Source organism: Pinus tabuliformis, chromosome 4_2, assembly GCF_031772625.1.
Source record: "Pinus tabuliformis cultivar Carrire ecotype Pingquan chromosome 4_2, CPIR1, whole genome shotgun sequence".
Taxonomy (NCBI): domain Eukaryota; kingdom Viridiplantae; phylum Streptophyta; class Pinopsida; order Pinales; family Pinaceae; genus Pinus; species Pinus tabuliformis.
Genome location: NC_142304.1, coordinates 584,594,241 through 584,621,108, shown reverse-complemented (window position 1 = coordinate 584,621,108; position 26,868 = coordinate 584,594,241).

Below are 26,868 nucleotides of genomic sequence, written 5' to 3'. Positions count from 1 at the left end.
TGAAGACATTCCGAAAACAACATTTAGAACTCATGAGGGTCATTATGAATTTTTGGTCATGCCTTTTGGCCTTACCAATGCACCTTCAACATTTCAAGGTTTGATGAATTCAATTTTCAAACCATTCCTTAGAAAATTTGTGTTAGTATTTTTTGATGATATACTAATCTACAGCAAGTCTTGGAAGGATCATGTTGAACATGTTGACAAGGTGCTACAACTATTGGAGGAGAAACAATTATATGCAAAAAGATCCAAATGTTTCTTTGGAGTCCAGGAGGTGGAATATTTGGGTCATATTGTATCTCATGAAGGAGTTAAGGTAGACCCTAGCAAAATTAAAGCCATTAAGGAATGGAAAATCCCCACATCCATAAAGCATCTGCGAGGATTTCTTGGGTTGACAGGGTATTATCGCAAGTTTGTTAAGAATTATGGGAGAATAGCAGCACCTCTAACAACATTATTGAAGAAAGATGCATTTTCATGGACTCCGGAAGCAACAAAGGCCTTTGAACATCTTAAAGAGGCAATGTGCCAAGCATCGGTCTTAGCTACACCGGACTTCACAAAAACCTTTATTATGGAATGTGCTGCTTTAGGAAATGGTTGTTCTAATGCAAGATGAAAGACCCATTGCTTTTGAAAGTCGTCCAATCAAGGGAAAGTTTTTAAGCAAAGCTATTTATGAGAAGGAAATGTTGGCAATACTCCATGCACTTAAGAAATGGCGACCCTACCTAATGGGAAGACACTTCAAGGTAAAAAAATTTCATGATAGCCTTAAATACTTTTTAGAACAAAGATTATCCTCTGAAGAGCAACAAAAGTGGGTCACAAAGATGTTGGGTTATGACTTTGAAATCATCTACAAAAAGGGAAGCAAAATGTGGTGGCAGATGCACTCTCAAGAAAGGATGAGGATGTGGAAGCATTGTTGTGCACCATTTCTATTATCCAACCAGATTGGATAAACGAAGCAAGGGAGGAATGGAAGAATGACAAAGAAGTGTGGGCACTTATTCGAAAGTTACAACAAGATTCCAGTACGTCTGATACATTTAGCTGGCAAAATGATTCGTTATGGTACAAAGATCGCTTATACCTCTGTAAGAATTCCCAGCTAAAACAAAAGATTCTTATGGAATTGCACACTTCTCCCTTAGGAGGGCACTCAGGATTTTTAAAAACTTACCACAGGGTTAAGAAGGAATTTTTTTGGGATGGCCTTAAATCAGATATTCAAAAGTTTGTGGCGGAATGTTTGGTTTTCCAACAAAATAAAGTTGAAACAATTAAGACACCGGGTCTATTACAACCTTTATCCATTCCAAGCCAACGTTGGGAGGAGGTTTCAATGGATTTTATCACAGGTTTACCCAAGTCTGAGGGAAAGAGTGTCATCATGGTGGTAGTTGACAGACTTACCAAGTATGCACACTTTTGTGCATTATCACATCCATTTAAAGCCAGTACAGTTTCTACTGCATTTATGGAAACAATTCAAAAGCTACATGGAAACCCAAAGATTATTGTAAGTGACAGAGATCCCATTTTCACTCCAAATTTTTGGACAAAATTATTTTCTTGTCTTGGTACTCAGTTAGCTCATAGCTCATCTTATCATCCTCAATCTAATGGGCAAACTGAGATAGTAAACAAATGTTTGGAAGGATATCTTTGTTTCTTTGTATCTGATAAACAGACACAATGGGTCAAATGGTTGCCTCTGGCTGAATGGTGGTATAACACTTCCTTCCATACAGCAACAAAAATGACCCCATTTATGGCACTTTATGGGTATCAACCACCATCCATCACATCATATTTAAGAGAAAATTCTAAGGTTCAGGAAAATGGAACATCACATCTAACATCAACAACAAGTCCTCCAACTCTTAAAGGATAACCTCGTGTTGGCACCGAATAGAATGAAACAACAGACAGATCAACGTCGCAGTGAAAGAAGTTTTGATGTAGGTGATTGGGTATTCCTACGGCTACAACCATATAAGCAAATGTCCCTCAAGCAAGCTAAGAAGGATAATAAATTATCACCAAAGTATTATGGTCTGTACAAGGAGTTGCGAAAGATTGGTACTATGGCATACAAATTGGAGCTTCCTGCAGCTTCTCGATTGCACCCAGTTTTCCATGTTTCATGTTTAAAGAAGGTTATAGGCGACAAGCTCCTAGTTCAAACAATATTGCTAGAACATGATGAGGAAGGAAAATTTATATTGGAACGGGAAGCATTCACAGAAACAATAACTCGACAGCTACGAAATCGTTCAATTTCAGAGTATCTTATCAAGTGGAAGAACTTATCCACTGAAGATTCCACATGGGAGGATGAGAATTTTATGCAGAAGTATCCAGAACTACTCAAGCGTTGAGGAAAACACTTTTTTGAAGGAGAGGAGCATGTTGGGTCCCTATAATACTAGTGATTACCCCATTACTATTATAGTTATACCCCTTGTTAACACTCAGGTTGTCCCCGAAGGTTAAGAAAGGGATACGGCCGAGGTAACCACAAACCAACTTTGGACTGCAGGTTCTAGCCAACCTGCAATCAGAGAGGGCTCTCTCTTTTGGATTTAACTTTGTTTGAAAGGATTTTAGGCTAGGTCTTGGGTTCAGGGGGTTCTTTGTTTTTTTTTGGTGGGAAAATTGATTTTTCCGGTAGAGAGGCAGTGCATATTCTAAGTATCTCGAACCATTGGGTGTGGAGTCAAGGATGAGAAAAGCTGTTATATTTCTTTAAACACAGAGAGGGAAGACGGAGCAGGATAGCTGAGGTCGAAGCAACTTTCAGGTTTAATGGATGGAAGAGATGCCAAGCAATGAGATGCAGTTAAGAATCTCTCAATCGACTTAACAGAGAAAGTAACAGGGCGCTACCTAGGGGCAGTTAAGAATCCCTAGGTAATTGGCCAGCACAGGTGAATTGGGGTAAATACGAGCCAGGAGGAATTCATACTCATAACCAATTCATTTTAGACGAAAAACACAGAGAAATAGCAGAAATTGAGCATAAAGAGTGTTTAAACTTATTCTAGGCTATTATTTCATCCTGCTATTTAGATAATGGCAAACACATAAACAGAGATAAGAGGCACTTATTGCTTCAGGCCACAGCGCAGGAATTCCATCTTCAGCTTCTCAAAACATTCATCAACAACGGACTTTTCTTTCTCCGAGCTTTCAGAAAATCTTTGATTATGGAAAAACTCAGGTGTACAATGCGAGTCTCTAATGAAATTCTCAATTGACCAACCCTTAAAACTATACAGAGGGTGGTATATATAGGGCAAAACATTCTATCTACTGCTTTTATTACAACTTGACCTAATCAGGTCATAAAACATCATTTATTGACCTAACTCTATCTGGAATTAAATGCAAAAAATCTCTTGAGCGACGTTGAGGGTCCCCGTATCAGAAATAAGTGAATGATGTGGTCCTTGGTGGCTTGTTGTAGTGTCTTCTGAAATAAATATGTATGGGTTCCTGTTCCTCAATGTCTGCCTGCATTTAAGTTTGAGCTATGATTTGAGTGCAGGAATGGGCTTTTAGCTGCCTGATTTGACTTCCTGATGGGCTCATTAATTCTTGGCTGCTTCGAACCACTAAAATATTATCGGCTGATACTCTTTGGCGTCTTCTCCTTCTCTGATACTCTTTGACAAAATCTTGGCCGCTGATTTGATGTACTGAGGGTCTAATCACGAATTAATGGATGTTGTTCAGCCTCTACACCTTTGAAATTTCTTTCTGATCCTTTCGGCATGCTCTGTGAAGAAAACTGATCATTTTTGCGCCTTTTCAGGCTTCCTGGGGCCGCATGGGGCGAAGATTCCTTAAACATTCCCTGAAGATTCTCCATTCTGGCCCAAAAAATCCTGCGATGAGCGATTTACGCTAGGCGCAAATCGCTCATCAAAAACTGCCTCAGAATTCGATTCCGGGGCTCCGAAGTGCGATTTTCGCGCCTCTGCGTCCAAAAAGGGCTGATGACGTTAGCATGATGTCAGCATTGTACGACGGGTGACATCGGCATGGTGATGTGGCAGGATGACGTCAGCATGACGTCATCACGTACGGACGATGACATGGTAGGTACGGTGGCAGGACACGTGGCAGTGATGTGGCAGGAGGCCACGCAGGCGGGTGACTCATTGGATGACTGTACAGGGGGTCACGTGGGCTGTTGACTGTGTAGGGGTGACGTGGGTTGGTGACGTCACCGGGCGGTAAGCGGTATGTGGCGCACCGCTTATGGGGGATGGCGGTTTCGGAGGGAGGGGCTCCGCCACAGCCCGGCGCCTGACATTAAAGGCCAGGCGCATCGGGGATGAGGATGTCCGCCAGCCGTTGATCTGCGGGGCTGTGGATCGGACGGCTGGCAGCGAACGCGACAGGACAGGGGCTTAACGGGAGGGAATATTTGCAGGAATATTCTGAGTTTAATGTGCACGGGGGGGGGGTAAGGAGTTAGGAAAATGGGTTTAAGGGGTTTTTACAGCGGTGGGGTGGATCTTTACAAGGGGAAACGTGCAATCATGAGTTTTTTGGGGTTTTCGGAGTTAAAGGAGAGGTTATTGGCTGACCAGATGTCAAACCAATTCCTCAATGACTCGGATGGGCTAAAAACAGTCCCAGATGGACTGAGATTTCCCGGACTTAGTAGAATTATGGCTATAGTGCCAGGGATGGGATATTTACATAGGGGAGTGTTATATACATGATTTTTAGTAGGGGAAAGGGAAAATTGTTAGGGAGCTATATAATAAAGTTAAAAGTTAATATGGAGATGAAGAGAGGGCGCTAAGGTGTGAGACCTTATGCCATTTGGGGAAAAGAAGGCTCACAGATGATGAGTGAGCAGTCCTTGAGTGAAGGAGATCCTCACCAAGGCACATGTCATGGAAACGATGTGACTGAGAGGCTCAAGCAGATCTTGACCTCTTGGGGGATGTTAATAAGTGACTTGGGGGGAATGAAGAGAGGGGAATGTTAATGAATCTTCAGCCTGAGTACCTTCATGAAACTGCAAAAAACCGCCTGATAACTGTGATCAAAAAAGATAAGACATTGTGGAATACAAAATTGATCACTAGTTATGATTCTGCCACACCAAAGCTACCTACCCAGCCTACTGTCCTAACATTTTTTCTTCTTTTTATTTTGGGTGCACTTGGACTTGAAGACCAAGATCACAGTTTTTTCTTTTGAATTTTCCTATCTAGATCTGCACTTATTTTTGCCAGGGCCCAGATTAAACAGTTGGGTCCCCTTGATTCTCTACCTATCTACAAATCTGCCAAGATTAAATGGTTTGGACAGATGCCATTTTCTATATTCTAAAACAGGAAATTGAAACCTAGGGAGGCCAGGATTAGACTATTTGGACCTCCCTTTAAGAACTTCTTCAAAACTAGAACAATTCACCAAAATTGGAAATAACAGTAACATTTGTATTGGCATACTTTATTACTCCTTCTCTGGTTTTCTTCTCTGGAAATATGGAACCTTGCTGCGAGAAAAATGACATATTTGGCATGTAAAAATGTCAATCATGAAATATGAAACCTGTTGCAACAGGAGGCTAACAGTGGCTCCACTTGGGGATGGATTTTCCTTGTGAAAAGTCAAGAACAGCGGGTCAGACTGCCTTGATCTCTGTTGTCACTGTAAACTGAAAAAACCTCTTTTCTCTAGCTGTTAGAAATATGAAACTTTGTGACAAAACGACCTTCTTCTTGATTCAATCTTTGTGAACTGCTCAGCAACACCTGCTTTCTTGTTCGTGTTGTATTATTATGTATAATTTTGTCTGAGAATATGTCTTTGAAAACATGGATCGCAACTTGATGTACTTCCTTCAGCTTAGGTGTGAAATAAATTGCTGAAATCTTTCCTCTTCTGTTAACCTTTTCTTGCCTGAAAATTGCCAGTGCACAACAGCTTCTTTTTGACTCGAATTGCTCTTGTGACGTTGTCACTCTTGCTGCTTTGCTTATATTGATACAGAGATGGGTCTTTGAAAACTGGACACTCAGCACCGGCTGTGCCTCCATGAATTTACTACTGTTTCTTCAATAATCGGCCTGCTTATCAAAATGAATTAAAAACAGTGTTCATATATACACAATATAACTGTACAAAAATATTTACAGGACTTTCGTTGTTTTAACAACAAGGATCGTGATAATGTTTCAGCATCCTGCCATTTGCAGGTTCTTCAATAGTGTTGTCCTCCATAGATTTGAGAAAATAGGTTTTTTTTCCTTGAACAACAAAAATAATAAATGGGCCCTTCCACAGGAAATCAAACTTTTCATGCTTGCCTTTGTCTTCTCTTCTTGAGTCCCACTTTAGAACTTTGTCATCAATTCTGAAATCTTCAGCTTTAGCTCTCTTGTCAAACATCTTTTTGAGATTTTCTTGCAAAATCTCTGCTCTGTCATATACTTGTTCTCTGGTTTGCTGGAGATGGATCGTCTGATTAATTCTTCTTTGAATGTCATTTGGTTCCTCCTGGATCTCTTGTAACAGCTTGATGGTGGGAATGCCGAGGGATGAAGGAAATCTAGCCTCCATGCCATATACTAGCTCATAGGGGCTCATTCCGATTGATCTTTTGCTTGAAAGTCTGTCTGCCCATAGGGCATTCACCAGCTTTTTGTGCCAATTTTTCTTGTTTTCTTCTAGCATCTTCTTTATGATGTTGATGAGGCTCTTATTAGATGATTCGGCCAATCCATTGCCTTGAGGATAATATGATGTAGAGTGGCCCAGGGTAATATGAAACTTATGGCAAAAATTGATCATCTTTTTGGACTTAAAGGCAGCGGCATTATCAGTGATGATTTTCTCAGGACAGCAAAATCTAGAAAGGATGTTGCATTCAAGGAATTGGATAATGATGGTATCATTGGCTTGTATATAGGGAATGGCTTCGACCCACTTGGTGAAGTAAACGGTGGCTGTTAGGATCCATTTGTGTTGGCCTGAGGAGGAGGGATGGATTTCTCCAATGAAGTCAAGACCCCATTGTTGAAAAGGTTTTTCGGTGGAGATTGGCTTAAGGGGCAGGGGCAATAATTTTCTCTTGCCTTCAAAAATTTGGCACTTATGACATGTTGTGGAGAATTTTTTAATATTTGCAAAAAGAGTGGGCCAGTAGAAACCAGCCCTCAGGATTTTGTCTGCTGTGGACTTCCAGTAGAGATGTCCTCCACAGTCACCTGCATGGAATTCTTTCATGACATTGTTGGTTTCATTCATGGTTAAGCAATTTAACAATATACCTTCATGATTTCTCCAAAATAATGCACCATCAACAACACAAAATCTCAAAGCTTTCATCTTCAAAAATCTTTTCTTTGTTCTGGACAATCCTGGGGGAGCACACAGGTTTAACAATACAAAGCAAATATCAGTGTACCACGGGCATTGCAGAAATATTTCACTGATCTGTGGAGTCGCCAGCTCCGGTTCATTGTCCAGCTAGTTAATGTCTAAGACCTGAAAGTTTGTTTCGGACATCAGTTTAGCTAAACCTTGTCCCTTTATCAGCTTCGTTGGTTTTATTTCAACGTCATATTCGAGGATACTTGCAATCCATTTACCTTTTTTGCCTTCTAATCCGTCTTGAGTCAGTATGTCTTTTACAACAGCGTGTGGGACGTAGGCAATCAAGTGTGAGTACAGTATATACACTCTAAAATCTTTGATGGCCTTGATAAGTGCGTAGGCCTGTTTTTCCATTATCGGGTACTTCAGTGGGGTGTCTCTTAAGGCTCGGCTGAAAAAAGAAAATGGCTTTTCAGCTCCTTGTTCATCCTTTTGCAGCAGGACAGCAACTATCGTATGCTCGGACGTAAATGAAAATATGATGAAATCTTTATCGAATTGTGGACTAGTTACGACAGGGGTTTGAGTTAAGACAGATTTGATAGTCTCAAATGCTTGCTTAGCTTCCAGGAACCATCTTACCTTGGAATCCTTCTTTAACATGTTGCTTAATAGTCTTATTAATTCAGCCAGATTTGGAATGAATCTTCTCAAGAAGTTGATTTTCCCAAGGAATGCTTGTAACTCTTTTATGTTTCTGGGGTATGGGATTTGGAGGATGGCTTGTATTCTCTCAGGACCAATCCTGATCCCGTCTTTTGATATGATGTGGCCAAGTAATTTTCCTTCCTCAAGGCCAAATAAGGACTTCTTAGGATTTAAAGAAATTCCATATTTTCTGCATGTTATGAAAATTTGCCTAAGATGCTTGAGATGTTCTTCATCAGATTTGGAAAATGGGGTTAAATCATCGAGGTACACAACTAGGAAGTCATGTATTTCTTTGGCGAAAGCAATATCCATTGCTCGTTGAAAAGTAGCACCAGTGTTTTTAAGTCTGAATGGCACTTTTACATACTTAAATGTTCCCTAGGGTGTGGTAAAAGTTGTTTTGTCTTGGTCATCTGGGTGAACAAGTATCTGGTTAAAACCTGAAAATCCATCTAGTAAAGAGATTCTAGATGATCCCACTACTCTTTGTAATATGTGGTCCATTTTGGGCAAAAGGTAGTGGTCTTTTAAGGAGACTTGGTTTAAGTTTCTGAGGTCTACACAAAGTCTGATTTCACCTGTCTTTTTCCTTGTAGGAACAAGATTGGACACCCACTCAGAGAATCTGATAGGTGCTATAATGCCTGCTTCCCACATCCTTTTTACTTCTTTTTCAATCGGGGGCAGAATCACGGGGTTGATTCTTCTCAATTTCTGTTTGAAGGGATTCTAATTGGGCTTCAATGGGATAGTGTGTTGAATTACTGATGTATCATAGGACTTCAAATCGTCATAGCTCCAAACAAATACATCTTGAAATTCTTTGAATAAGCCAATGTACTTGGGCTTTTCATCGGGTGGCAAGTTTTTAGACAGTTTGATCATTTTTGGATTCTCTGGTGTCCCAATGTTGTGTTCTTCAATTTCCGTGTTTACTGGTTGCAATTTTGGTTTTCTGGGAACGTCATTAGAGTCAAACATGTCTTCCAGTGGAGTTAGCCCAGCAGGCAAAAAATTATCCTTTAGGTCAATGATTTCTACTTCTGTTTTGTCTATTTCTTCTACGTGGGTTTGTCTTAGCTGTTTAATGTTTTCATTATCAAAAATGGTTGGCTTCAGAATCGGTTTGGTTGTTGCAGCATCTAAAGCTTGCTGACTTTCATTTCTCTGTTGTTAAGAATCTATCATGTCATCCGTGTCAATGTGAATATTTGAGAATTCGTGCTCGAGGGTAAGGAAATTGTTAATCTGGGCATCATTCTCGAACACTTGCCAATCTCTTACATTATTTGGGATGGTGGGTCTATGTTTTATTTCGGCTGTGAAGTGATGATTTGGGTCAAAAGGGAGCTTGCATGTACTCGCGAAGGTGGCTAGGCTGTGCGCATGAATTTTGTGATTTCTGGAAATATTGTCAAGCTTGAATTCAGTGAATGACTGGAGTATGTCAATAGCAGTTGTTCTGTAGGCTCTCATTCTATTGTCATTGGTAACAAAATTACCTTTTATCTGTTGTATAACTAGATCGGAGTCACCTAAGATAGATATTTTTATAGCACCTAGAGTTTTCAAGAGTTTAAGGCCTAACAGCAGAGCTTCATACTCTGCCATGTTATTTGTGCATTTGAAATTTAGTCTGTAGGCATGTCCTTCTACATGGTTATCGTGTGTATTGTGAATCCAGACACCTGCCCCTGCTCCTAACTTGTTAACAAAACCATCAAACTCTAAGAACCATGTGATTTCTTGCTTGTAATCAGTATCAAGGAATTGGGCAGATTTAGAATTTCTGTTTGGGGAGGTTCTTGTAACATGCTAGTTGCATTTACTATTTTGACAATCTTTTTATTATGGGTAACCGCTTCTTCACTGATAGGCACTTGTTGTTCTAGAGCGAAAGGTTCCTTATTGGTGGGAAAATCCAAGTCATCATTAAATAAAATGAAAGAATCCATATCAGAATGGATTGAATAAATGGGAAAATTTTCAGGCTTGTTTTCACTACTCACTACATATTTCATGAGCGTTTCTCTGTATAGTCTCTTTGGTTTCCCAAAGACTGAAATGGTAGCATAGGAAAGGTCTAGTTGAAGAGATCCTTGAAGCTTTGCTCCCCATGATCTTGACAGGAGCATACCATACTTGGGAGGAATATCAGCGACCACTACATCCATGAGAATGGTCTTGTTCAGATATTGGACTAGGGAAACACATAGGTCTTTGATGAGACCTAGACATTTCACTTGACTCAAGTCAAATGAGTATAAATCTTTGTAAGGTCTTCTAATATCGGGGTTCAGTTTTTCCATCACTGCTTTGGGCATAAGATTGTGCGATGCCCCTGAGTCAAACATAGTGTTGTGTAAGACTTTGTCATGTATATGCAAACTGACATAAAAGGGTGGGACAGGTCCATAGGTAGATTTTCCATTAACTTCTGGGCCAAATAGCAGTTCAGGGGAATCATCCAAAACATTTACATCATCTTTATTTTTTGGCATTTGCAATGATCTTTGAATTTGTTGCCTATACACATCGTGCTTAGCCAATTCTGAAAGAGGAATGGCTATCTTGAGTTTTCCAATCTCTGTTTCTAAACTAAAAGGCTTCTCCAAGGGAGTCTTGGTATTGGCATTGGCAGTTTTTCCCTCCTCATTTGAATTCTCAGCAACTTGCTCTTGTTTATCAATGCTATGGGATGTATTTGCTTGCAATTTAGCACTTTTAGGAGTACTTTTTGGGATGCTGTTTGAGTTTTGTTTTGAGACAGGAGGTGTCAAAGGCTGCTCAACAGCAGGCTGCGTGTTTGTTATGTCCTCTACGGTCACTTGACTTGAGTTTGAGGCAGTCGAGTCAGCTGGTTGGGTTATGACAGCTGTGTCTTTAATCTTGTTGGGTTGTTTGGTTTCCTTTGTCTTGCTGGGCTCATAGATGTCGATGGTCCTAGTTCTAAGCTTATACTGTCTGTGTACTTCATATATAGCAGTATCATAACCTTGTTTAAAATCAAAAGATTCCCCAGTTTTAGTTTGAAATTGATTATCATCATGCTCATTCTGGTCTTCTTGTGTCAGGAAAGTTTGATGCTCACCCTTTAGATCCATTACATTTATGTGATCGTCTTCTATAGGTTGACTGGATGTGGATCCTTCTACGTAGTTATCTTGAAAAGGGGGTCTAATGTCCTGGTCTTGGTTAGGCCTACCAGCATTTATGTTCTGTGTTCTCCTAAAATTCGGGTTCCTTATAGTGTTGGACTACTGCCCTTCCCATGATGCTTTTCTCTCAACATGTTCTACTCTTTCTCCTAGTCTTTGCAGGCCATTAATGATAGCGTCAAGTTTCTGGTCAAAGGCTGAGGGTTCTTCCTTAAAGGTGGTTCTCTTTTCCATTCTTGCTCTGTTTCTTTTGGCAATTAAGTTGGCTTCTACCGTGACAGCAACCTTTTGCGCCTCCTCAAGGGTTGCAGGAGCTCTTTCTTTCAACTGATATGCCATATCAGGGTCAAAACCGTCGGGAAATTTGTACAAGGCTAAATCTGGTGGAGGTCTTAAATTCTGTGGTATCACGTTATATACATTGTTGAATCTTGCACAGTACTCCAAAACGGTCTCTTGAGGACCTCGTTTGATTGTATCATATTCAGCTAGTATGTGCAAAGGATCTTTCTTTTTCTCCCATCTGTTGGTAAAGGTTTGGTAAAGCTCATCAGGAGTGGTTATGGAGTTTGCAGCAAGTGATCTGAACCAAGTTCTTACGTCACCTGTCAGGCTTTGAACAAAAATTATCATTCTTACGCTGTCATCATCTATTTCATAGTTCTAAAAATAGTCTTGCATCTTTTTGGCATGCTGAATAGCTGTGAAGGCACCAGTGGAATCAAAATATGTGATTTTGGATTGGTAATCCTGAGGTAAAGCTGCAGCGTTAGCAGGCAACTGCAAGGGTGCATATCTATTAGCCATATTTGGAGGGTTTATAGGAATGACAGGGATAACTGGGACAATGGGAACGACTGGTACAATAGGGGTGATAGGAACGGTCGAAACAGCAATGGTTGTGATGGGAATATGTGCAGTGAATGAAGGTGTGAAGGGAGGGCTTTGAGATGTAGATGATGAACTAGGGGAAACAGGGGTGAACCGGAATAAAACCTTGACAGGAGTTGGAACAGAACTAGGGTAAGTTGTTTCAGGACTCAAATCAGCAAAATTTTCCTGTCTTTGCTGCTTCCTAAGGATTTTAGGGATTATGTTAGGGTTTTGAAAAACAGCTGGAGGATCTGGGTCTGGGTTTGACCTTGTATATCGCGGGTTTTTCTTGGGAGCCAGCTTTCAAACTTGTTTTTGGGTATATTTTGGAATATTTTTATATTTACTAGGGCCAAATCAGATTTTGGAATGGTTGTATATATCTTAAAACTAACATGAAGATTGACTGAAGCAGCTTTTATCTAAACCTGTTAATGTAAAACAAAAACAGTTTCAAAGGCTTCATGGCTGGCATTCAGGCTTCATCTGTAGTTTTAGGAAATATACAGCAATTAGAAAATCAATTTCTACAGGGTGTTTTTAACCTTCTTCGTGAAACTTTGTAAAACTAACTGAGGAAGTTCCCCAGCGGAGTCGCCATTTTGTTATCACTCAGGTTGTCCCCAAAGGATAAGAAAGGGATACGGCCGAGGTAACCACAAACCAACTTTGGACTGCAGGTTCTAGCCAACCTGCAATCAGAGAGGGCTCTCTCTTTTGTATTTAACTTTGTTTGAAAGGATTTTAGGCTAGGTCTTGGGTTCAGGGGGTTCTTTGTTTTGTTTTGGTGGGAAAATTGATTTTTCAGGTAGAGAGGCAGTGCATATTCTAAGTATCTCGAACCATTGGGCGTGGAGTCAAGGATGAGAAAAGTTGTTATATTTCTTTAAACATAGAGAGGGAAGATGGAGCAAGATAGCTGAGGTCGTAGCAACTTTCAGGTTTAATGGATGGAAGAGATGCCAAGCAATGAGAGGCAGTTAAGAATCTCTCAATCGACTTAACAGAGAAAGTAACAGGGCGCTACCTAGGGGCAGTTAAGAATCCCTAGGTAATTGGCCAGCACAGGTGAATTGGGGTAAATACGAGCCAGGAGCAATTCATACTCATAACCAATTCATTTAAGACCAAAAACACATAGAAATAGCAGAAATTGAGCATAGAGAGTGTTTAAACTTATTCTAGGCTATTCTTTCATCCTGCTATTTAGATAATGGCAAACACATAAACAGAGATAAGAGGCACTTATTGCTTCAGGCCGCAGCGCAGGAATTCCATCTTCAGCTTCTCAAAACATTCATCAACAACAGACTTTTCTTTCTCCGAGCTTTCAGCAATCTTTGATTATGGAAAAACTCAGGTGTACAATGTGAGTCTCTAATGAAATTCTCAATTGACCAACCCTTAAAACTATATAGAGGGTGGTATATATAGGGAAAAAATTTCTATCTACTTCTTTTATTACAACTTGACCTAATCAGGTTATAAAACATCATTTATTGACCTAACTCTATCTGGAATTAAATGCAAAAAATCTCTTGAGCAGCGCTGAGGGTCGCCGTATCAGAAATAAGTGAATGATGTGGTCCTTGGTGGCTTGCTGTAGTGTCTTCTAAAATAAATATGTATGGGTTCCTGTTCCTCGATGTCTTCCTGCATTTAAGTTTGAGCTGTGATTTGAGTGCAGGAATGGGCTTTTAGCTGCTTGATTTGACTTCCTGATGGGCTCATTAATTCTTGGCTGCTTCGAACCACTAAAATATCTTCGGCTGATACTCTTTGGCGTCTTCTCCTTCTCTGATACTCTTTGACAATATATTGGCCGCTGATATGATGTACTGAGGATCTAATCACGAATTAATGGCCGTTGTTCGGCCTCTGTACCTTTGAAATTGCTTTCTGATCCTTTCGGCATGCTCTGTGAAGAAAACTGATCATTTTTGCGCCTTTTCGAGCTTCCTGGGGCTGCATGGGGCGAAGATTCCTTAAAGATTCCCTGAAGATTCTCCATTTTGGCCCAAAAAATCCCGTGATGAGCGAAGAATTCGATTCCGGGGCTCTGAAGTGCGATTTTCGCGCCTTTGTGTCCAAAAAGCGCTGATGACGTCAGCATTGTACGTCGAGTGACGTCAGCATGGCAATGTGGTGGGATGATGTCAGCATGATGTCATCACGTACGGATGATGACATGGCAGGTACGGTGGCGGGACACGTGGCAGTGACGTGGCAGGAGGCCACACAGGCGGGTGACTCATTGGATGACTGTACAGGGGGGTGACGTGGGCTGTTGACTATGCAGGGGTGACGTGGGCTGGTGACGTCATCGGGCGGTAAGCGGTATGTGGCGCACCACTTATGGGGGATGGCGGTTTTGGAGGGAGGGGCTCCGCCACAACCCGACGCCTGACGCGTGGCGGGGGTACGGTGGCAAAACCGCCGAACTCCCCGACGTTAAAGGCCGGGCGCGTCAGGGATGAGGATGCCCGCCAGCTGTTGATCTGCGGGGCTGTGGATCGGACGGCTGGTGGCGAACGCGACGGGACACGGGGTTAGCGGGAGGGAATATTCGTAGGAATATTCCAAGTTTAATGTGCGCGGGGGGTGGGTAAGGACTTAGTAAAATGGGTTTAAGGGGTTTTTACAACGGTGGGGTGGATCTTTACAAGGGGGAACGTGCAATCATGAGTTTTTTGGGGTTTTTGGAGTTAAAGGAGAGGTTATTGGCTGACCAGATGTCGAACTAGTTCCTCAATGACTCGGATGGGCTAAAAACAGTCCCAGATGGACTGAGATTTCCCGAACTTAGTAGAATTATGGCTATAGTGCCAGGGATGGGATATTTACATAAGGGAGTGTTATATACATGATTTTTAGTAGGGGAAAGGGAAAATTGTTAGGGAGCTATATAATAAAGTTAAAAGTTAATATGGAGATGAAGAGAGGGCGCTAAGGTGCGAGACCTTATGCCATTTGGGGAAAAGAAGGCTCACAGATGATGAGTGAGCAGTCCTTGAGTGAAGGAGATCCTCACCAAGGCACCTGTCATGGAAACGATGTGACTGAGAGGCTCAAGCAGATCTTGACCTCTTGGGGGATGTTAATATGTGACTTGGGGGGAATGAAGAGAGGGGGATGTTAATGAATCTTCAGCCTGAGTACCTTCATGAAACTGCAAAAAATTGCCTGATAACTGTGATCAGAAAAGATAAGACATTGTGGAATACAAAATTGATCACTAGTTATGATTCTGCCACACCAAAGCTACCTACCCAGCCTACTGTCCTAACATTTTTTCTTCTTTTTATTTTGGGTGCACTTGGACTTGCAGACCCAGATTCACAGTTTTTTCTTTTGAATTTTCCTATCTAGATCTGCACTTATTTCTGCCAGGACCCAGATTAAACAGTTGGGTCCCCTTGATTCTCTACCTATCTACAAATATGCCAAGATTAAATGGTTTGGACAGATGCCATTTTCTATATTCTAAAACAGGAAATTGAAACCTAGGGAGGCCAGGATTAGAGTGTCTGGACCTCCCTTCAAGAAGTTCTTCAAAACTGGAACAATTCACCAGTATTGGAAACAGCAGTAACATTTGTATTGGCATACTTTATTACTCCTTCTTTGGTTTTCTTCTCTGGAAATATGGAACCTAGCTACGAGAAAGATGACATATTTGGCATGTAAAAATGTCAATCATGAAATATGAAACCTGTTGCAACAGGAGGCTAACACCCCTTATTAATATTGTTGTGCCCCCATTGCCCCCATATTGTTATTACTGTGCCCCATACAATCCCTCTATTGTTATTTTTGTGGCTTTATATTATTATTGTTAGGTCGGCTGGATTATATTGTGACTCCTTAGACTCCTATATATAGAAAGGAGGTTTTGTCATTTGAATCATCCAAGAATTGTTCATTTATGCAATGTAAAGGAGGTTTCCCCCTCACATTTCTTCCTTCTTGGTCGATATTTGGCTTCCTCTGTACCTTCAAGTTTATAATTTGTGGATTGTTACTTCTTCTCTCTATAATTTATGCTTGAATACATACATCAAGTGAAGTGTTTCAACTTGTATATATATATGAGTTTTCCAATAAAAAAAATGACTCATTCGTTGGCGGAGGGGTCAAATTGTGCATGAGGTGGTATATTAAAATATATCAGAGGTCCTTTTCTTAATATTCAATCAATTATAACTTAGCCTTTTTACAGAAATCACATTATAGGAGAGCCTATACCCATGTTATAATATAACTCCAATGGTCCCCATATGCCACATGATTACTAATCACAATCGCAACTTTTCAAAGGTCTCTTACTACGAAATATATTAGGGAGGCCCTTTTAATATTCACAAGGCCCATATGGAGGTCCCACATGCCAGGTTATTAATCGCAATTATCCAAAATCCTGTAATCACAACTCTTAACATCACCGATGAAACATGGTCAATATTCATACTGCCGATGAAATAGACGTGATATAATATTAACAATAGTTGATAAATTTGTCGAGTCCATGGATTCATCGCAATCAGTGATCCATCGGGTCTATCACAATCGTTGCCCTTATCGCAATCGACAGTCTGGCCATCTAAACTCTTAAGATTTGTGATATGAAACTTTCGATGCGACACGTGTGATATTCCTTTAAAGCTTGTTCTATTGGAACAATTGGGTTTTCAACTCAAATCACAATCACAAGTTTTGTGTGGTGGCATATAATAAGGTTACCAATGAAGCATTGATATAATACGCCAATGTGTTTTATGGTATTTACTGTTAACTCCTTCATTATGTCTTCTCTTATGATATCTCTACTCCTCTGACATAATGTTCCTCTTTGTTCTTCTGATAACAGTTACCCTTGGGCATATGCGATAACCTGCTTTTTCTTGGCTTGTCACTCCTATCGCTTATGTTTACTCATATAACTTTTAATATCTCTTCTTTGATGGCTTCTGATAAACTGCTCTGATGGCTCTACTACTTTTATTTATTTGTATATATGTATTTAATCCACTTGGATCTTCCATCACATCATATCATCATATATGAAAAATTCATCACTATGAGCATTATGATCAATGGGCATTAGTAGGGAACATCATGTATCAAATAATTTTCCATCATAAACACTATTATATTCCCATCAATGACAACCTAGATTAACAATATCCCCCTTTGTCATTGATGGAAATATTCTTCTTCTATCCCCCTTTGACATCAATGGCAAATGCGTGCACAAGGACTCCCCCTGTTGAACTGCTCCTCTTGTCAAACTTCTCCCCTTGTCATGGCTTTTTATTGCTCAAGATAGAAGGATTGTTGTACGTATTCTATTGTCTCCACAATCATATTTAAGAGGTCTTCATAGTCTGAAATGAGTGAGAAAACAATTGAAATTGTATTTCTCGTTATCTTTCTTCAAATCCAAGTTCCTCTCTATTTTTTTCCTTCTCCTTAAGTCACTTCCATTCAATATTTTAACATTATTTCATTCAGATGAGATGGTGAGAGATTGTGCCTCATTGTTTCTATTTTCCAATGTGACCAACATTAAACTGAGCTTATATTCAACTATGGAACATTCTTCTTTCTATATTACTTTGGATGAGCCATTTTCCCTTATGTTCTAGTAAAATTTTCTGCAAGTTATTTCTACTAGAATATTTGACATCCAACCTGTGACCGCCTTTTGAATCCTTTTTAGTGATTGGAAGCTTTTTTCAATGCTTCAGTTTTGTTAGATGCTGCCAACTACTCTTGCTTCAAGATTTATTCCTAGATGTATCTATTTGTTTGAAGGTTGCCTCTATTTGTGTCCATTATTTACCTGTTCTCACATCAAATCCTTGAGTCGAAATACTCAACTTTTGTAACAACAACAACATAGTTATTCGCTTATTAGTACTAGATGGTATTCTGCTACTCCAATTTCTGTTTAGAGGTCAAGTGGAAAATATCTTTAACAATATTCCATTGGATAGATAGGAGATCATGTTCTTTCAGAGTGCTCCTGAGAAATGATCTTTATCAAAGAATGATTGTTAATATAGCTCATCAAGGATCTCATAAGGACCCTTTCACGGATATCTTCTTCAATAATGATCAAGAATGACAAGCTCCCCCTAACTGTATGCATGGTCTCCTTTTAGCAGAATCCCATCATCGAATACTTGGAATATCAACGATATCGTCATCAACTCAACAACATGTGTTGTTGGCTGGAGAGATCAGGAGATTTTTGGATTGTATTTGCTTCCTTCTCCATACTTGTGTAACTTTGTTCTTTTTCATGGTTCTAGCTTGTGTCGAAGCCCAAGTTAAGTTATACTCACGTTCCATATGAACAATGTTATGATATTTGAAGCACTCTATGTTGTTTATGAATAACAATTCGTGATTTCTTTCCGAATTGCCTCTCAAATATTGTTGGGGACAATAATGTCTTTTTGTGTGTGTAGTATACCTAGGGTCTCATATATTTCTGGGTTCGATCTATAACATTTTGGTATGCCCTACAATATTTTTCCATGTTTCGAAAGTTTGTACGAGAATAAGAATAACCAAGAAATATACTTTTGCACCTGGGAAAAGAAGGTTTCCTTGATGTACTTCTAAAGTCTTTCTGCCTTGAGATCCTTTCGTTATAGCCATTTCTTCTTGCATCCTTGACATCATTTGCATTTCTTCTTGGAATAGGATTTCCTTCATTTCTTCCTTGACTCTTATCCTTGGCTTTGCTAGAACTGGGAGCATTAAAATTTCTTTCTAGCTTCCTCACATCCTTGTTGTTTAAAGCATTATCATTCTTGCTTGATGATTCTCCTTCATAGCCAAGACCTGATTTATCAAATGGGGATCTTTGATGGCTAAGAATTTCATCCAAGGCTTGAGAGCTATTCAAGAATTTGTCCATCCCTTCAACCTTTTTCTTGAGGGAGAAAATCTCTTCTTCCAATATTTTGCAATCATTATTCTTCTTAGAAAGTTGTTTCTCAAACTCTTCCTTGATATATATTGCTTCATTTTCTTTTGTTTTAAGGGAGATGATATTTGATTTCATTCTAAATATTTCTTCATTTTCTTTAGCAAGACTACTCTCCATTTCTTCCATGATCCTTGTAGCTTTACATGTTCCGGCCCTGAGAAGGTTGAGGTCAGATTTTTGTTTGAATATTTCTTCATCCTTTGATTTTAGTTGGCATATCATGGTGTTTTTCTCCTTTTCTTCTTCATCAACCTGTCTTGCTATGATTACCAATGCTTCCATTGTCTTCTTAGTTCCTTGTGCTTTTTTCCTTACTTCTTCTAGTTGTGATCTAAGGAAGGAGACATCTTCCTTGTATTGACCAATCTCTGCTTCAATTTTTTTCAATCTCTTCTGCCTTTGTTCAAGGTGGCTTGACAAGTTATTTTCCTGTTTCTTTGCTTTATCCAATTGATTTTTTATGGATATGACTTCTTAATGATGATTTCTTTTGCTTTGATGAAATTCATTCTTAAGCTTTGTAACCTCTTCATCCCTTTCTTGTACTAGAATATTGACAAGGGCAATTTTCATCCTTGTTTGGTCTAGGTCACCAGCTAGTGGTTTCTTCTTAACTTCATCGTTTTCCCTTTTCAAAATTATAATCTCTTCCATGGAATCCAGAAGTTTATTGAGGAGATCTTCTTCGAAATATTTTTCATTCTCTTCATCTTCTAGGTCTTCTTTAGGCTTGATGTCATCATTCTCATTCTCATCTTCTATGACGGGTTCTAGATTTCCTTCTTGGTTTCCATCATCTTCTTGACTAGTGGTCATGGTAAATGATCCTTTTGAGTGAAGGTCATGAATTTTGCCCCATATACCCATTGTTGACGAACATTTTCCTAAATTGTTATTTATAGAATCTAGTACCCCATTCAAGATTGCGTTCATTACTTTTTCATTATACTCCTTGGATTCTCAATCCATCATGCTATCGACAATTAGTGATTTCTAGATTTCAATACCTTGATTCTTTAATAAATTCCTCATTATTTCTTCCCATATATCAAAGTTTCCATTGAACCATGGAGCCTTTACAAATTGAATTATTTCAACTTTCATGGCTGAGGGAGACACACCTTTAGGAGGATTGGATACTTTCTTCCCGGTCTTTTCCATTTTTGTTCTAGTTTATCAACCTTCAAGTTGTTAGGCTTTTAGTGAAGGTACTGGCTCTGATACCAATTGTTAGAAATATTCAGAAGGGGGAATGAATCAATATTTCTTTTCAATTTTTATTTTTTCCAGTTAAATCAATTATATTTAGAACACAAAATGAACAATAGGAATAAATTATTTTATTAATATAATATTTACAATAAATAAGGTACAATATATATAGGGCTCCAACCCATTACCAAGCACCAACTTGGTCTTTTGTGAGGCTCCAAACTCTAGGGAACCAACTCTGTCTTTTCAAGGCACCAATCTTGGATTTAGGAGCACCAACTCGAAGGACACCAATCCTTTCAATTATGAGGTACTAACCCCAAGGGCTCTGACCCTATCTTGTCAAGGCACTAACCTATCTTATTCGAGGCTCCAACCTTTAGGGCACCAACGCTCTAGGATCTAACCCACAACTATATTTTTCCTAGATATGTTTGATAGTAATTCTATGCTCCCAAAATCTTCTTCACTAAATTATGTCAACCTATAACAACACTGCTATATTCATGATAACCTATCTGCATATGAAGGAGTCTTCACAACTCTTCATATTTCCCAAACAAAGTCTGTAGAAGTTACCTCATGATGATTTTAAATAGCCATCATGATTTCCAACAATGTCTCTAAGATCTGCTAATTATTTTCAACAGGATATCTTTGATAGGTTGCATTAATCCCTCAATGTTTGAACAAAGATAATTCTCTATTTTTAACCTTCTCTTCTTTAATGTTGTGGTAATTGTTTAAGGAGTGACTGCTTCCCACTATTATTAATGTCATGATATCTTACTTCCAAGAAACAAACTCACAAATGCTTTAATGCTAGTGCTTTCTATTGATCCCTTCAAATGATGACAGATGAAACTTTATTTTCCCTTCACAGAACCATTATGTACTTGATAAATTCATCACAGGTCCAAGCCTTTCAAATATTAACCCAAATTAATAGAATTGCTTGTCCTTCAGTTTCTTTCCTACTGGACCTTCAGCTTTCTTCCTTATTGATCGTTCTTCGACTTCCTCTGTTCCTTCAAGTTCATGAGTTCTGAAATATTACTCCTTCTCTCTATAATCGATGCCTGAATACACACATAAAGTGAAACATTTCAACTTGTATATATATATATATATATATAACAAAACGACCCGTTCATTGGTGGAGGGGCTGACGTGTGCATGAGGTGGTATTCTAAAATATATTGGAGGGAATTTTGTTAATATTTAAGCAATTACAACTTATAATTTCTATAGAAATCACCTTATAGGAGAGGGTATACCCATATTATAATAAAATTTTGGGGGTCCCCATATGCCATGTCATTGCTAATCGCAATTGCAACTTTTCAGAGGTCTCTTACTACACAATATGTTAGAAAGGCCCTTTTTAATATTCATAAGGCCCATATGGAGGTCCCACATGCCACATTATTAATCGCAATCACAATTATCTGAAATCTTGTAATCGCAACTCTTAACATCACCGATGTAACATGGTCAATATTCATACTATCGATGAAATGGATGTGATATAATATTAGACAATAGTTAATAAATATGCCAGGTCCATAGCTTCATCACAATTGGTGACATGTCAAGTCTATTGCAATTTGTGGTTCGGGGTCCATGCCGTTATCGCAATAGGTAGCCTGCAATACTATCGCAATCAGCAATTTATCCATGTCAACTCTTAAGATTTGGGATATGAAACTTTCGATGTGATGGATGCAAATTCCTTTAATTCATGCTATATTGGAATAGTCGGGTCTGTAGCTCAAATCACAATCACAAGATTTTTGCAGTGGCATATAATAAAATTGTCGATAAAGGTATGATATAAGTCACCAATGTGTTTTGTGGTATTTACTGTTAACTCCTCCGTTATGGTTTCTCTTCCGATAGATCTACTCCTCTGACGTAATGTTCCTCTCTATTCTTTTGATAGCACTTACCCTTAGGCATATGCGATAACCTTCTTTTTTCTTGGCTTGTTGCTCCCGTGGCTTCTCTTTACTCCTATGACTTATGATAGCTCTTCTTTGATGGCTTCCCCTAAACTACATCAATGGCTCTACTGCTTTTATTATATCAATATATATGTATTTAATCAACTTAGATTTTCCATCTCGTCATATCATAATATATCAAACATTCATCACTATGAGCATTATGATCAATGGACATCAATAGGAAACATCATGTATCAAATAATTTTTCATCACAAACATTGCTATATTGACATCAATGACAACTTAGATTAACATACATTACATTAATATTATTTTTATTTGTATTTTTATGTAATTTGATTGAGTCAAAAAGTTTATAGGACATTAATTTTATATTTATTTTCATTTTTATGTAATTTGAGTAAGTCAAAATGTTTATAGGACAGGACATGACATTACAACATCTCTTTCATACTGGGTTGGAGAGAACCTCTCGACACAAGTCGGATACTTGTATAGAAACATAGTCCCTGTCCCTTTTGGTAGTTGTTAGTTTTTTGTTACAATTAAGGTACTATTGCGCCTGTTTTTTGTCCGTACTAAAAAACGTGATAATATTTTTTTTCTCCACAATTTGTTATGGATGATACTGGCTGTAGATAATTGTGTAGTGTGATGACACCTTGTACTTTAAAATTCAAAGTAAATGTAATTAAACACATGAAAGATGTCATAATTACACATTGATTTGTTTAATAAAGGTTGAAAAACCTTAGATTTACAGGTAGGTGAGATTTTTCTAAAAATTGGATCAAGCATTAGTAACTTTTTTAATATATGTTAAATCTCAATGAACTTAAAGCTATGGCTTGGATGGTTACATTTGTTCATACGATTTTCACAGTAAAAGAGAAAAATATGTTTGTCAACGAACATCAAAATTGATGTTTTCACCTTTTAATTAACTTTTGTCTTAAGAATAAGAGTAGTGGAGTGTGATTAATGAGGATAGGGAAAGGGGGAAAAGCTTATGACAAGTAACATGGATTTTAGTGTCATGGCGTAGGAGTGTTATATAACTAATTTGCAATTTCCTCAAATGAGTGACAGGAGTGCAAGAAAGGAATTGAATATGTTAACTATGGGAACTTTCCTATCGCACCACTAGATTTTTCTAATGACATGATTTTTATGCTTTTTATGTCATCTAATGGAAGGTGAGTAATTTATTTCATTTAGGATAGGAGAAACATCATTATGTGACAATTCCTTTTTGCAATATTTCAAAGGGATTATGAAGATAACGTTTTGAATATAGGAAAAGGAGAGAGATCAAAGCTAACATGGGAAATGGATTCGTGTTCAAAATTGCACGGTTTTTTCTCACACCCCTTGTGAGGACAACCCATTGCAATTGTCAAATTTGAACCCTTATACCGTGTCCGATAACTATACAATCATTCATATGCATAGAAGTTCCAGTCGGATAGAAGTTGTAGCCATTAGATCCAATTAATGATATCATGTTTAAATAACGCATATGTTGGAATCTAATATCAAACATGTAAATGGCACATCAAGAATTATGGTGTGGAGAAAATGACCCATCAGGCCTCTCAGCACAATTAATTACTTCCCTAATTCATAACCATTATACATCATCCACCATCATGTCATTTCACTCAAATCAACAACTTTAGCACGTGTTGATATTGTAGGGGTTACATGTTAATATCTTATCGAGGTCGTCTATCAATATCTTATCTATATCATTCCAAATGAGCCTCACATGCATAGTTGGAGAGATGACACTATCATGACATTAGTGTTAATGCTTGCAATGAAAGCATTAATCCATGTACTTAAAGTGCTAACATGGGTAATTAAGGGTAATCAACTTTAATATGGTTAAGGGGTAGATTGGAATTCATTTAGTGTCTAAATGAAATTGATCGCCACATTTATTCAATGAAGATTCAAGTGTCAATCATATTTTTATACCTTAATGGAAAGTACTATCGAGATCATATGTTTCTATACTAGAGTAGTGGTGAAATGATTGTGTATTTATGAGTTAAGTCAAATGAAAATCTAAGAAAATTTTTTATGGTTATTGTTTGTTCATATTACAAATTTCTCATATTTTTATATTTTTTAGCCCAAAAACATCGAATCACAGGATAAATGAGATTAGAGTTACAGAAGAGATTGGGAGAAAGAATCCCAAAGAAAGCATTTTTTAATATTACTATTGCACTAAATGTAATAACCAATAGTTTTCTTGGTTAAGCATATACAAATAAGACAATGCAACATATTCCCCTCATCTAAATTCTCTCTAGGTCAAACTCAAATAGAGAACACAAACTAATGAAATATGGACTCTCATTTAGAATCCAAAACTGAAATTGAAAGCAAGGCCTAAGTATTCATGTCTCAACACTAAAGCAAGAAACATTTGAAATTTTGCATCACTAAATAAACCTATAACTTTTATGAGATCAAAGGCCCAAGTTCGACATGGAAAAGTTTGTGAAAAATAAATTTCAATTAGCATTTCTACAAAACTCATCACTTAGAGATGTGTTCTTTATTAGAAGAGCATTTAAGGTACTCTGGATCTTATCTAGTCAGTCAGGAGCTTACTGTGAATGAGGATGATGAAAAAGTTGAGAGACCTTTGTAATGAAATAGGAAAAGAGGTATCTCATTATGAGTGTAGCTTTGAAAGAATTAGATAGCAATAGTGGTAGAAAAACATATTCAATATGCAAGGGTAGTAGTCATAAAGGTTAACAACTTATAGAATGGACTATCAACAACTCCATAATTTTTTTGAAGGAGTATGTAAGTATGTGTGAAGTACAATTTGTTTACCTAAAATATATAATAACTTAATGTTTTGAGTGAAATAAGTGAGATTATATGCACATCGATAATACTTTTAGAAGCAAGGGAATCAAGGTGGTTTCCCTGGTAGATATAAATCTAGATCACGAAAGACTATGTTTAAAACTACTAGAGAATACTTATTTAAATTGAAAAAATCAGTGAACTGATTATCAATAATTCCTATTTGGTCTACATCCAGTGTTGAAAATATTGTCATCCAATACAAACTCTCCATATAGACATAACAAACTTCTTAACCAATAGGATGATGCAAAATCAACCTATAGTGGCATAAAATATTTTATTTTCAGTTACATTTGGAATTATTAGCATGAAAGGGGAAATGATATTTAATTTTATCAAACTATTTAAAGGAAAGAGGATACCTAGAAAAGGATTCCAATTTTCTCACACAATCACATAAAATGTAGTGAAGCATCGGTTGCACCATGATCACTCCAGTATGAATGTGAAATATTGACATGACATTGTTCAATAGAAAAAAATGTCCAAATGTGATCAATTAATGCTTTCGTGTTTTAGAACAAATTCCTTTTTCATTTGTTGTAATTTTTTAGATTGTATGTATTCTAGTACCTATTTAATTCATTCTTGGTAAATTTATCAATTTTGTAGATTTTCAGAATATCTTGGAATCAAATAAACATTTCATCTCCAAATATTATAAAACTAAAACCAAAATAATATATATTTCAATACGATTTTTTTTTTTTTAACTTTTCATTTATTAAAATATTTAAATTCTTATTATAACCTTTTCAAATCCATAATGTCATATGTATAATGATCTTGCCTTGAGAAAAACAAGTGTTATGCAAAAGATACAAAAGGTGTAGAAGTGTGAATGTATCTTCCACATATTCCTTTTTCCACACCTTTGCACAAATTACCCCCTCCCCACACCTCTTTTGTATACCTCCATTCCAAACAACATTTCTTCCACATATGCATGAACTCTTTTTAATGTGATGCATGAAAAAACACACTCAATAAAACTAGCTGAGCGGAAAATTCCAAGTATAAGTTCTTTTCTTACATTTTGTATTTCAATTTATTGTCTTCTATTCTTATTTTTGAATTATATTATATTTTCATAATTCATTACATATTAATCAATTAATTAGTTGTTTCTAGTGTAGCTTTATTGGATGACAGTAACATAATTCACTTGTTTAATAGAAAGCCTATTGTTCTTCAACTTTGGCTTACAAATAGCCATGTTTGAAGATATTAGTGTGAAGAATAAAAGATGTCATTAACTCAAATCAATATGATTAAAAATATGTATTTCATTAACTTTTCATTTATTAATATATTTAAGTTCTTATTATGACATTTTTGAATATATAATGCCATATGTATGATTTTATGATGCTAAATGGAGGAAGGGCTATGCAAGAGGTGTAGAAGTAACTGAAGTATGTGTCAGGAAAAAAATGTTCCTTTAAATAAGAACAACAGGTTCACTCTCATTTATCGTCAATCCTAGTAGACTATATTTAAGGCTATCATGCAAAGTCTATGTAAGGGAAATGTTAACTAGCGAAATGAATCTCAATGCACGCTCAATCTCGGTAAAGAATTCAAGTTGTTACACTCTTCAACAAAATGAGAAAAGAGTCAAACAATTGTAGAATAAACTGCTATTTTACACATTCATTCTCTCTCAGAAGGAACACTACTACAACCCACT